This window comes from Peromyscus eremicus, chromosome 4 (genome assembly GCF_949786415.1).
Source record: "Peromyscus eremicus chromosome 4, PerEre_H2_v1, whole genome shotgun sequence".
Taxonomy (NCBI): Eukaryota; Metazoa; Chordata; class Mammalia; order Rodentia; family Cricetidae; genus Peromyscus; species Peromyscus eremicus.
This window is the reverse complement of record NC_081419.1, coordinates 93603676-93617463: the sequence shown is the minus strand read 5'-3', so window position 1 is coordinate 93617463 and position 13788 is coordinate 93603676. Positions and strand designations below refer to the sequence as shown.

Here is a 13788-nt window from a genome sequence, read left to right as displayed (position 1 = left end):
ACCGGGTAGTATCCGTAGAGGGGATCCGAGAAAGCGGGGTCCCGAAACTAAGTAAGATCACACCTACCGGCTTAACTTCGCCTGCCCCTCCAGGAGCCGTGAACCATCGCCCTTGGGCGCTCCCCGTTGCACGCCGGGATGCGTCTGGCGCCCCTCAGTGTGCTGCAGAGCATGCCGGGAAAGCCACCTCTCCCGTTTTCCTGGCTGTCACCTCTCGGGTTTTGCTTTGGTGTCCCTTTGAAAGCCGGTCCCAGGACGAGGCGGTTTGAGTAATTACCGGACGGACTGAGACAGTACACTAGGCACTTTCAGTCCCTCCTCCCGTACTTGTTTGATTGGTGTGTTCCTGGGAAAACCGCTCAGCCTGCCTTCGTGGAGCAGTTCTGACTTAGTGAGTAGTGTAGAAAAATAGCAAGGGTGTTCACCTACAAGAACCACCACCCTTTCGTGGTCAGTGGACTAGAATGCCAACTTGAATACGGTCTTCCACAATCTCCACTTAAGAATGGTTGTAATTCTTAAAATTTCTCTAGGAATAGCCGACATTCTCAATAAGCTTATTGTTGGGGAAATAGGAGGAGTAGGGTTGCTTTTTGTCTTGTTTTATTTTTTTAAAGATCGACAGCATGTCCCTAGCTTAGGCCCTGGTTTGCCTAAACTATTTGTAGCACATTGGAATTACGAGAAGACACGTGTGCTAACACTAAGAAGAGGTGGGCTTATGCTAGAATGAGTTGGTTTTGTAATGCACTAGCAAATAACCGCTGAGCCAAATTTAGTATTCTACCCACAATGAAGCCCCTGCTTAAAAAAATTCACACCTCATCTACTCTGAACTACACTTACCGGCTTTGATGATGTCAAAACTTCTGTAAGTCTCAAAGGATGATCAGCTTGAGAAATTTGACTAGTCCTTGCTCTCACAAGCTTATATTTGTAGACTAGAAGTTAGTTAATAGGTATAATATTACAAGCCAAAACCTAAAGTACAGTGCACACTCCTGGTTATAGGGTACTTCATCACTCTAATTAAATACCACAAAATTAATTCCTGGACAAGAAACCAAAAGCATTAAATAAACATCGTATCTATTGAACTTTATAAAAAAAATTCCAGTCTTTATATTTAATTCTAGCAACAACTCTGAGAGAAAGCTACTATACTTACATTACCATCCCTCAGTGTTTCATGGGAATCAGAGAAAATATATATTAATGTGTTCTCTAGGAAAATGATGAACTGGGTTTAATACCTGCTGTCTAGAGCTAGGGATGCAGCCCAGTTGGTAGAGTGCTTGTCTAGCATCCAGAAAGCCTTAAGTTCAGTCCTCTGCACCCGAGATAAACCGTGTTTAGTGGCACACATCTGTAATCTCAGCACTCAGGAGGCAGAAGCAAGAAGGCCAAAAATTCTAGATCATCCTTAGCTACAGCCAGTTTGAGACCACTCAAGAATACATGGCACTTCATCTCAAAAATAAACTCCATGGGCTGTAATAGAAAGAGCCTTAAAAGTCTATACATGTAACAGTTCGTGATTCAATTCCTGGGCTATGACTATGAACAGATTTTGGAACTTTTTTTTTAATATCCATTTCCTTTAGCAAAGAAAGAAAGAAAGAAAGAAAGAAAGAAAGAAAGAAAGAAAGAAAGAAAGAAAGAAAGAAAGAAAGAAAAAGAAAAACTAGGGACACTCTTACCTAGTATTGGATTGTCAGTAGTAATTGTTGGTGATGGTTGCATTTAAACTACAGTCCTGTTCTCTGTCCAGTACAGCATATTCTGTCTTTCTTTTTTAAAAGTTTTTTTTATTTTTATTTTATGTATATGAGTGTTTTGCCTGCATGCATGCATGTGTAGCACATGAGTGCCTAGTGCCCACAGGGAGACCAGAAGGGGGCATCAGATCTTCTGGAACTGGAGTTACAGACAGTTGTGAGTCCCCCGTATAAATGTTGGGAAACAAACCTCTGCAGGAGTAACAAGGGTTGTGATCACTGTGCCATCTCTCCAGTCCCTATTTGTTTGTTTTCTTAAGACAGGGTCTCACTGGATAGCCTTAGCTGCTCTGGGAATTTCTATGGAAACCAGGCTGTCCTCGAACTCATAGAGATCTGCCTGCAGAGTGCTGGGATTAAAGGTGTACTATACCCTCTGTGAGTTCCAGGCCAGCCTGGTCTCCAAAGCGAGTTCCAGGAAAGGCGCAAAGCTACACAGAGAAACCCTGTCTCAAAAAAAAAAAAAAAAAAAAAAGGTGTACTATACCCCATCTGGGTAGTACAATATATTCTCTTTTCTTTCATATATATATATATGAATATTCCTTTTGAGACAGGGTCTCTCTTCCTGAGTCCTGGAACTCACTGTGTAGATCAGGTTTGCTTTGAACTCACAGAGTTCCACTGCCTCTACATCCCCAGTCCTGGGATTGAAGGTATGCCATGCCTGGCATAGTATAACGTGTTCTTGAATTTGTCCTGATTATTTTGTTCTCCCCCTCCCCTAGACAGTGTTCGAGGAACACTAACAGATTCTTATACTGCAGATCTCTTTGGGACTTCTTGGTACTGTCATCTGTTGGGAAACATACCATTGCATTACCTCCTACCTCAAGTGGTTTTTTCTTTCTTTTATTTTTATTTATTCATTTTTAAATAGGGTCTCACTATGTAGCTCTGGCTGTCCTGGAACTCATTATGTAGACTAGGCTGGCCTCAAACTCACAGAAAACCTCCTGCCTCTGCCTCCTAAGTGGTGAGGTTAAAGGCATGTGCCACCATACCTAGCATGAGTACTGGTAGTTGCAAAACTTCCATTTCTTTGTTGTTTGCTGTTCTGGGTTGTTGTTGTTTTGGGTGGGGGTGTTTTGGGGTTTTCTTTGTTTGTTTTGCTTTGTTTTGTTTGGGGTTTTGAGATAGGGGCTTGGCTGGTACTCACTATATAACCCAGACTGACTCAAATTCATGGCAGTCCTACTGCCTCTGCCTCCTGAATGCTAAAAATAATTTTCATACTATTCTCAAATATTTTACTTAATCACAGCTTCAAAGAATATGGTATAATTATTCATCCTAGTGCCTTGTAAGTGGGGAGTGAGTATGTGATTTTTACCAATAAAATATGAATGGGAATTTTGTGCATCACTTCTGGGAAAAAAACTTTAATTATCACACAGAGTTCAGCCATTCTGTCTTCCCTTCTGCTCTGAGTAATGCTCCACCTGGTGGTTATTCCGTCAGCCTTGGTCTCTTAGGAGGATGACACAGAGCAGATTACCCCAATCAGTCTGCAGTGACTATGTAGTGTGAGCAAGCTATAACTTGCGATGAGACTCTCAGATTTGCACTTGTCTGTTACAACACAAAACACACTCAGTGACACAAAAACAGAAGTGGCTAGAGCCCGAAAATCCAATCTGGTAAAGAAAGGGGTCAGTTGTGACACAAACTTGGAAACTCTTGGCATGGTGGCACCCTTGCAATCACAACACTTGGGGGACTGAGGCAGGAGGAGCGAGAATTTGAAGCTAGCCTGGGCTACGTAGCAAAATGTCTCAAGAAACTAAGGACTGGGTGTATATCCACGTGGTAGAGCACTAGCATGCCCCAAACCCAGGGTTTAATCCTTAGCACTGCTAAGGAAGGAGGGGCCGGGAGCCAGGGACACGGCTTATCCAGGGAGTGCTTATGTAGCGTGTGAGAGGCTTTGGATCCTCAGTACAGCACAGAGAGAGGAAGGGGAAGGGGGGGGGCAGAGGAGACAACAGCCTAGCAGCATCAATAGACAACTGGACAACTGTCTGAGGTAACTGATGAGCCCAAAGAGGGAACATTCACTAGAACCTTGGTTAGGGACACTTTATTTTGGGGAGGGGCATGTCTAACGTCTTTTGGTTTTATTTTTAGTTTTACTTCTTTATGTGTGTCAGCATGTGTGTCATGGTGCAGGTGACAAGCGTGAGGTCAGAGGACAACTTGGGGAGTTGTTCTCTCCTTCCATCATGTGGGTCTGAGGGATCAGATGGTCAGACTCATCAGCAGGCACTCATTGAACCATCTTGCCAGCCCCATTTTTTTTTTTTTTAATTTTTGGAGACAAGGTTTCTCTGTGTAGCCTTGGCTGTCCTGGAACTTACTCTGTAGATCAGGCTAGCCTCAAACTCACAGAGACATGATTGCCTCTGCCTCCCGAGTGCTGGGATTAAAAGCCGCGCCACCACCGCCTGGCTCTCCATTTTTTTTTTTATTTGTTTTTTTTTTAGGTGTTTTTTTTTTTTTTTCTTGAGACAGGGTTTCTCTGTGTAGCTTTGCGCCTTTCCTGGAACTCACTCTGTAGCCCAGGCTGGCCTCAAACTCACAGAGATCCGCCTACCTCTGTCTCCTGAGTGCTGGGATTAAAGGCGTGCGCCACCACCGCCCGGCTTAATTTGTTTTTTAAACCATCTCACTACTTAGTTCAGGCCGTCCTCCAACTTATAAGTCTCCTACCTCTGCCTCCAAAGTGCTAAAATTGTGCCTCTGTGCCCAACCAGTCATTTTTTATATTATGATCTTGTTTTATTTTTTTTTAAGATTTTTATTATTTATTTATGTATATGAGTGCTTTCTATACATGTACAACTTCATGCCAGAAGAGGGCATCCCACTAGAGATGGTTGTGAGCCACCATGTGGTTGCTGGGAGTTGAACTCAGGACCTCTGGAAGAGCAGCCAGTGCTCTTAACCACTGAGCCATCTCTCCAGCCCCTATTTTCTTTCTTTTTTTTATGACTACAAATAAAAGTTTATTAAACAAAAATTAAGGTGTTTATATTTCATAGTTTACTAAGGCTACAGAAACACTGGGCTTTTTCAGTTCTTCCCAAAAAGTTTGTCTTTACTTCACCAGCCACTGAAATGACCTGACAAAATGCTGCTACAAAATACCTCTGGCAGCAACAAGCTACCCATCTGTGTGGGGGTTGGGTAGGGGGTGTTGAAAAAGGGTCTCACTATATAGCTCTGGCTGTCCTGGAACTCACTCTGTAGACCAGGCTGGCCTCAAACTCACAGAAATCCACCTGCCTCTGCCTCCCAAGTGATGGGATTAGAGGCGTGCTCCATCACATCTGGCTCTTACCCAAAATTTTCAAATTCAACCAAACCGATCTTATGCCTGCTGGATACCAAATGAACTTCCTGAAAACCATGGGATGGTTAAAGAGCAAGCTTAAAGTCCTCTCGTTAGTTTCCTTCAGTCATAAGGAATAAAAGTTAATGTGGCTGGGCCGGGCGGTGGTGGCGCACGCCTTTAATCCCAGCACTCGGGAGGCAGAGCCAGGCAGATCTCTATGAGTTCGAGGCCAGCCTGGGCTACCAAGTGAGTCCCAGGAAAGGCGCAAAGCTACACAGAGAAACCCTGTCTCGAAAAACCAAAAAAAAAAAAAAAAAAAAAGTTAATGTGGCTGGTAATCAGGGACCTGAGAATTTGCTTTTTAATTTCCTTGGGTATTGGCTGGATTTTATATTCGATGGCCAGCTCCTTTTGTTTGCAGTTATCAAAGTCATTTCCACAGTTGTTTCCTCAGGAGAAGAAAAGCTTTGGATACCATCAAAATCGATAAAGGTTAGATTTGAACAAGAGAGACCTCTTAATTAGAAGAGGTGATAGTTCATCTACCAGAGTGACCATTTAATTTAACTTACACAACTACAAATGGTTTTCATTTGATCAGATATAACTTGCCATAAGGGAACCTCCCCAAAATTAGGGTTGGGGAAGGGTTTTGTTTGTCTTTTCAGGAGAATAAAGACATCCAGCTAAGGAATCTGAAGACCATTGGACAAATGAGACATGTGAAGAAAAAGGACAAATCATCCAGAAAAAAAAAATGTCCCAAGAAAAAGAGTAAATTGGCCTATTGATATATCACATTTTCAACAGGATAAAATTTCATAAATTTTCCCAAATGTTTGTTTCTGCTGTTTTCTACAGACACATAATACAAATAGTCTTTTTGTAGTCCCAGTTCAATTAAAAATTAAACCTGGCTTTGGAGTTAGAGTGTGGCTCTCTCCTTCTCCAAACCCAAGCGCACTTGTTAAAGTAAAAGCTAAAATCTCTGTCTCACATCAGAAGAGCCATCTGATATGGAATAGAAGAAAAACAAAAAATTAGGGACTATTTTATTGCCACTAATCTCATAATCCTTTGGTTTTATTTTGACTCTTTAAAGCTTTTCTTTAGGTATAAATATTATCTCAAAATTTATAAGATTAATATATATTTTAAACTTTTTGTCATGATATTAATGGTCATATAGAGTACTAACTAATTCTAGAAAAAGGCTTCATCTATCTTCCTGTACAAGATTTCAGGTTTAAGTTTCTATCAGGTAACTAAGAATTAAGTTTTTGTACTCTGGATATTTATACCAAATGTTGATCCTTTAACCTCTCTGGATCTGCTGCATATGATATTTAAAACGTTTAAGTTTTCTGCAATGAATTATGACCATACCTAACATCAACCTTTGAAGTCTCCAAAAGGATGATGGGGCCACACAACAACGATTCCACGTGGACTATGATAACACCACTAAGCTGAAAAAACCACCCAAAGGTCGGCTTTAGACTACAAACTGCTCAGAACAATCTCAAGGTGGCTAGCTAAAATAATCCAGCTTCACAGACTTGAGACAAGCCCTGAACTTTCCCATTACACAGAGACTAGACAACAAATGATACAGCTACCTCTCACAGGACTTGACAATGAGCCCAACTTTTTCTTTTCAGGGTCCTCTAGAGATGCCATCACCCCCAGACAGCAGGAAGTAAACTTAAGAACAGGATGCCCACATTCCCAAGAGGTGGGGTGGGTGGTTTTTGATCTTTGAATGGGTTATGGATATTTGTCATCATTTAGGGTGGTTTCAAGTTGCTATTGGTAATGGTCAGGAAAAAAGCTAAACAAAGGAGATTAGATTCAGGGTACTTGTTTTTAAAAAAAAAAGGAAAAGGAATATATAAATGATAGGATAAAGGGTAGATTATTGAATCTACTTTTAAAAAGCAAATACTTGGGGGTTTTGTGGTCTTTTTGCAACTACTCGTTTTAAATATTTTACATTGATATGGATCTTTGTATATTGATACACAATTGAGATTATTTTTGTTAGAACATACTATGCATACATTTCTAATCTTGTTCAAGGTATTGTTCCTTTACATCTCATTTAACAATGTAATGCAAATTTCTAGTCCTTGAAAGTTATTATTACAAACTATTTAGGATAATAAAGAAATGCAGGTTAGTAATTAGTCACATATTACAATCAAACTTGTAGTCATATTACGTATGTTTTCAAGGTCAAACGGATATATTTTAGATAGGTCATCTTCAAACACTTCAGAGATGGACAGAATATGGCATTTAAAATGTTTAATAACATAGGTTCTTTTTTTTATGACAATGAGACATGTCTACTCCTGGCAGCACCAATCTACTTCAGAAAAGATGATGGGTATTGAACAAACTCCATATAGAGTTTACTTTCTTTGTGGCAAAAGTTAGCTACTGGGCAAGAAAATGCCCTTACCTTGACTACTGACAGTATGCTGTCCAAATGGGACAAGTAGGACACAAAAGAAAGGACTGCTGAACTTTGCCAAGACAAGATAGGACAGCACTTCAGAATATCCTGCTTCACAGAAAAGTCTGTAAGATATGCTAAGCCTGTAGGCAGAAGGTGGATGCCCCAGTGTTGCAGAGGAACATTGGGTGACGTCCAGGCAGTCAGCTGTTTCTGTCATTTCTCACAATTTTTTGGAAGTTGCTTGCTTGCACTTCCTGCTTACTCAGATAATATTTCCTTCTCGGTTTTCTGGAGTTGAAGACTAGATGGTTATAGTGTGTTCCTTGTTAACAAATACAGAAAAAAAAAAAAAAGCCGGGCAGTGGTGGCACATGCCTTTTAATCCCAGCAGTTGGGATCTCGCTTCTTTGGTCTCAGTACTTGGGAGGCACACACGCCTTTAATCCCAGCACTAGGGAAGTGGAGACAGGAAGTGATTTGGCTGGGCAGAGAAAGAAATATAAGGCAGGAGGAGAAAGGAGCTTGGTTCTTTCGTCTGAGAAGTTGGTGAGGTAAGAGGAGGCTGTGGCTTGTTCCTTTCAGCATTTACCCCAATATCTGGCTCTGGATTTTTATGAAGACCAATTAAGATTTGTGCTACACACAGTTTTAAATTTCTTCTCTCTTTCTCTTCCTCCTCCTCCTCTTCTTTTGACAGTGGCTAGCTGTGAAGCTCTGGATGGCCTGGAATTCACTATGTAGACCAGGCTAGTCCTGAATTCACAGAGATCTCTCTGTCTCTGCCTCTCAAGTGCCAGAATTAAAGGTGTGTGCCACCAGGCTAGGGCCCTTAGCTTCTTTTTTCTCTCCCTGCCTGCCTTTTCTCTTTTGTCAACAAAAGTACCAAGCATTTTAGATATTATATCAAATTTTTGGTTGGTTGTAAAATATTTGTTTATTGCCAGGCAGAAGCAAGAGGAATCTCTGTGAGTTCCAGGCCAGCCAAAATACATAGAAAGTTCCAGGACAGTTAAGACTAAATAAAGGGACTGTCTTTTTTTAATGTTTATTTTTATTTTTTTATGTATATGAGTCTTTTGCCTGCATAAGTATGTATATGTACCATGTGTGCCGGGTGCATGTGGAGATCAGAATAGGGCACCAGATCCTCTGGAACTCGAATTATAGGTGGTTGTGAGCCATCATGTTAGTGCTGCGGACTGAGCTCTAGTCCTCTATAAGAGCAGTGAGTGCTCTTAACTGCTGAGCCATCTCTCCAGCCCCCAGAATCTACCTTCATGGCATAAAAACACATAAACACACACATTCATACACATAAATAATCATATTTTTAGAAGAAGTAGAGCTGTTAGTGGAGGCACATACCTGTAATCCCAGCAGGTGGTAGGTAAAGGCAAGAGGATCAGGAATGCAAGGCCAGCTTCAGCTGTATAAGTTCAGGAGCCCTGTCTCAAAATAAAAAACAAAATAGGGGGCTGGAGGGATGGCTCCATGGTTAAGAGCTTTGGCTGCTCATTCAGAGGACCTAGATTTGAGTTCCAGGACCCATGGAGCGGTTCATAACTGTAACTCTAGTTCCAGGAGATCCAATGGCCCTTCTGAACTCAGAGGGCACCAAGCATCCAGTGATACACAGACCTACATGTAGGCAAAACATTCATACACATAAAAATTGTTAAAATTTAAAATGTGGCAGACAATTTAGTTCAGTGGATAAAAGCCCCTGCCACCAAGCCTGATAACCAGCGTTTAATCCCAGGACCCAAAAAGGTGGAAGGAGAGAATCAACTCCCCAAGTTATCTCTTGACCTCCACATTCATGCTGTGGCACAATGTACCCATACACACACACACATACATGCATACACACACACACACACATACACACACACACACACACACACACACACACACAAAATGTAATATTTTAAAAAGAGCCAAGTTTGGTAGCTCACAATTGGAAAGCAGGCAGGAGAATCACAAGTTCAAGTGAGTTCCAGGTTAAGACCCTATCTTGAAAGAGGAATTGGGGTGGTAGCACATACCTTTAATACCAGCACTCCAGAGGCAGAGGCAGGTAGGTTTCTATGAGTCTTCATAGTAAGTTCCAGGCCAGCCAGGGCTACATAAGTGAGACCATATTTAAAAAAAAAAGGCCGGGCGGTGGTGGCACACGCCTTTAATCCCAGCACTCGGGAGGCAGAGCCAGGCGGATCTCTGTGAGTTCGAGGCCAGCCTGGACTACCAAGTGAGTCCCAGGAAAGGCGCAAAGCTACACAGAGAAACCCTGTCTCGAAAAACCAAAAAAAATAAATAAATAAATAAAAAATAAAAATAAAAAAAAAAGTTGGAACTTGATTCTAACTCAATGGTAGACTACTATGAAATAACAAATAGGGACTAGAGAGACAGGTCAGCAGTTAAGAGCTCATTCTACTCTTCCAGAGGACCAGAATTCAGATCCCAGCACCCAGATCAAGCTGGTCACAACTACCTGGTATATGCAGCTCTAGTGCAACCAGCTTCCTCTCTGGCCTCCACGGGTAATCACAGTCATGTGCACATAGCCCCACAAAAACCACACATACACATAATTAAAAATAAATCTTTTTAATTTAATAAAATTAATTTAAAAAATTGTCAAAAAAGATTGTCAAGGATGTGGAGAAATTGGAACCCTTGTGGATTGCTGGTGGGAGTGTAAAATGGTGCAGCTGCTGTGGAAAACAGTATGGCATTTCTTCAAAAAATTAAAAATAAAGTGCCATATGGTCCAGCAATCTCACATCCGGCATGTACTCAAAGGAATTGAAGGCAGGGTCTTGTTTTCCATTTTTGTTTTTGAGGCAGGGTTTCTCTATGTAGCCCTGGATGTACTGGAACTCCTATGTAGACCAGGCTGGCTTCGAACTCACAGAGATCCACCTGCCTCTCCAGTGCTGTGCTTTGCAACACCCAGATTTGTTTGGGTTTTATTGTTGTTTTGGAGACAGTCTCTTGATCCCAGGCTAGCCTAAAACTGTGTACTCAAAGATGACCTTAAACTCTTGATCCATCTGCTTCCTCCTTCCAAGTAACAGAACCACATAACTTTGCCACTATTCCCAGCTCTAAAAGTAGATGGTTTTTTGTTGCTGTTATTAAAAAAATAATAATAATAGGATCTCACTATGCTGCTCAAGCTGGCCTGGAACTCAAAATGTAGACCAAGCTGGCCACAGAATTCTACCTGCCTCTATCTCCTGAATGCTGGCATTATAGTCATGGGTCAGAGCAAACAGAGTCTTAAAGAGATTATTTGTACACCAACAGTCACAGCAACATTATTGGCAACATTTGAAAAGTAGAAACAGCAAATATCCATCAATAAATGAATGGATATATAAAAATTCATAGCCAGGCGTTGGTGGCGCACGCCTTTAATCCTAGCACTCGGGAGGCAGAGCCAGGCGGATCTCTGTGAGTTCGAGGCCAGCCTGGTCTCCAAAGCGAGTTCCAGGAAAGGCGCAAAGCAACACAGAGAAACCTTGTCTCGAAAAACCAAAAAAAAAGAAAAAATTCATTATATATATATATATATATGAAAATATTAGTCGGATTTTTAATTTCTTGTTTCTTGTTTTTGTTTTGTTTTGTTTTTTGAGACAAAGTTTCACTATATATAGCCCTGGCTGTCCTAGAACTTGCTCTGTACACCAGGCTGACCTCAGAGATTCACCTGCCAATGACTCTGGAGTGCTGAAATTAAAGGTGTGCACCACCACCCAGCATCTTTTTTAATGAAAAAAAAAAAAAAAAAAAGATCGGGGCTGGTGAGATGGCTTAGGGGTTAAGAGAACTGACTGTTCTTCCAGAGGTCCTGAGTTCAGTTGCCAGCAACCACATGGTGGTTCACAACCATCTGTAATGAGATCTGGCACCCTCTTCTGGTCTGCAGGTGTGCAAGCAGACAGAGCACTCATACATAAAAAATAAAATAAAAAAAAAAAAAAAAAAGATCATGGGTATTTTGCCTACAAGTTTGTCTGTGCACCACATCCATGCAGTACCCAAAGAGGCCAGAGGAGGGCAACAAATTCCCTGGGACTAGAGTTATAGATACTTATGAGCTGTCATGTGGGTGCTGAGAATCAAACCAAAATCTCTGTAAGAGCTTCCCATGCTCTTAACTGCCATCTCTCCAATCCCCATTATTCACCTTCAAAAGGAAGTAAATTTACAAGGTATTGGTGATACGTGTCTTTAATTTCAGCACTCTGGAGAAAGAGATGTTTGAGATCAGCTTGGAGTATATAGTGAATTCAAGGCTAACCTGGACTACACAGAAAAAAATGAAAACCTCTGGGGGTTGCAGATCAGTGGTGGAGGACTGATTCACCGGCATGCTTGGAGTTTTAGGTTTAATCCTCAATAGCAACAACATTTTTTTTTTTAAACTCACCAAGCATGAAGTAGAGGATGCATTAGCAATGACTTACAAGCTAGAAGATGGCTCAGCAGATAAGGGCCTTGCTTCCTAGCGTTGAAAACTAAAGTTCAGTCTCTGGGACTCACATAAAGGAAGAAAAGAACCAACTCCTGCAAATTGTCTTCAGACCACATGACTACATGTGCACCAAAATAATAATAATAAATTATTAATATAAACAATAATAATTAATTAAAATAAAAACTGTTTGGGCCACAAAAATATGTGTAAAAGCACTTGCTACAGAAGCTTCACCACCTGAATTTGGATCCCCAGAACCTGTGTAAAAGCTAGATATAATCCCAGCACTCCCGAAACAGGATGAGAAACAAGATGGGAAAATTCTAAGGAAGTCCGCCTCGGGCACTGTGCACAGTGGCAAATAAGAGAGACTCTGCCTCAAAAACAAGGAAGGAAGATGGTAAGGACCAATACCTGAGGTTGTCCTTTGACCTACACATGTGCATCATGGCACTCACATGCTCCCACACACAAGTACACAGACACACACACACACACACACTCCATACAGGTACATATACACAAAAGTAAATACTGTGACCAGGCGTGGTGGCTCACACCCAGCACTTGGGAGGCAGAGGCAGGCAGATATCTGAATTTGAAGCCAGCCTGGTCTACGGAGTTCCAGGACAGCCTGGGCTACACAGAAAAACCCTGTGTCAATAAATAAATAAATGCTTATTTTTTTTTCATCAGAGTGAATTAAATTTTTGAAAGAAAAGTGAGAGAATGTCAGAGACTGCCAGGGGATCCAGGGAGGAAAGAACACATTATGACTGTATTGAATTCCACAAAACTATACTTAAAGTGGTGAAATAGTAATTTTATCATGGTTTTTATTAAAAAACAAATGCATGAGATACCACAGTACTCCTATTAGAATGTCTAAAATCCAAAATGTTGATACCTCCAAATGCTGGTGACGATGTGGAGAAACAGAAAATCTTATTCACTACTAATAGAAATACAAAATATGCAGTTGATTTGGAAGTTACGCAGTTTCTTCGAAAGCTAAACATGCCAGGCAGTGGTGTCACACACTTTTAATTCCAATACCCTGGAGGCAGTGGCAGGTAAATCTCTGTAAGTTCAAGGCCAGTTTGTTCCAGGACAGCCAAGGCTGTTACACAGAGAAACCCAAGCTAAAAATATCTCTACTATAAAGTCCAGCAAATCATATTCCTAGGTAATTACCCAAATAAGCTGAAAGCTTATGTCTACATATAAAACTGCTTACAGATGTTTTGAAAGTTTTATTTATAATTGCCAAAAATTGGGAGCAACTGAGGTCTCTCAAATAGGTGAACAAATGAAGTATAGTGCATCTGTATAAAACGAACATTTGGCGACAAAAAAAGAATGAGCTAAAGGCCTGGAGATAAAGCTCCGTGGTTAAATACGCTCGCTGTTCTTCCAGAGCCTGAGTTTGGTTCCCAGCACCCACATTGGGCAGCTGACAACCACCTGTGACTCCAGCTCTAGGGAATCTGATGCCCTCTTCTGGCCTTTGCAGGCTTTGCACTCAGTGCACCAACATGCACATAACTATAGACAGACAGACAGACAGACAGATAGAGTCTTGGTTTAAAAAAAAATAAGTGGTTGGGCGGTGGTGGCGCACACCTTTAATCCCAGCATTCAGGAGGCATAGGCAGGCGGATCTCTGTGAGTTCAAGTACAGAGTGAATTCCAGGATGGTCAAGGCTACACAGAGAAACCCTGTCTT

The 13788-nt window shown here is 41.3% G+C and overlaps 1 protein-coding gene across 1 annotated transcript in view; it reads right to left on the bottom strand.

The window, feature by feature from the left end:
- Nucleotides 1-255, bottom strand: part of Mga (MAX dimerization protein MGA) — an 81938-nt gene extending 81683 nt beyond the window's left edge. The window contains exon 1 of the mRNA XM_059261176.1: nt 68-255. The gene's annotated coding sequence lies outside the window, so the exon portion shown is untranslated. The remainder of the gene's footprint in view (nt 1-67) is intronic.
- Nucleotides 256-13788: the final 13533 nt, after the last annotated feature.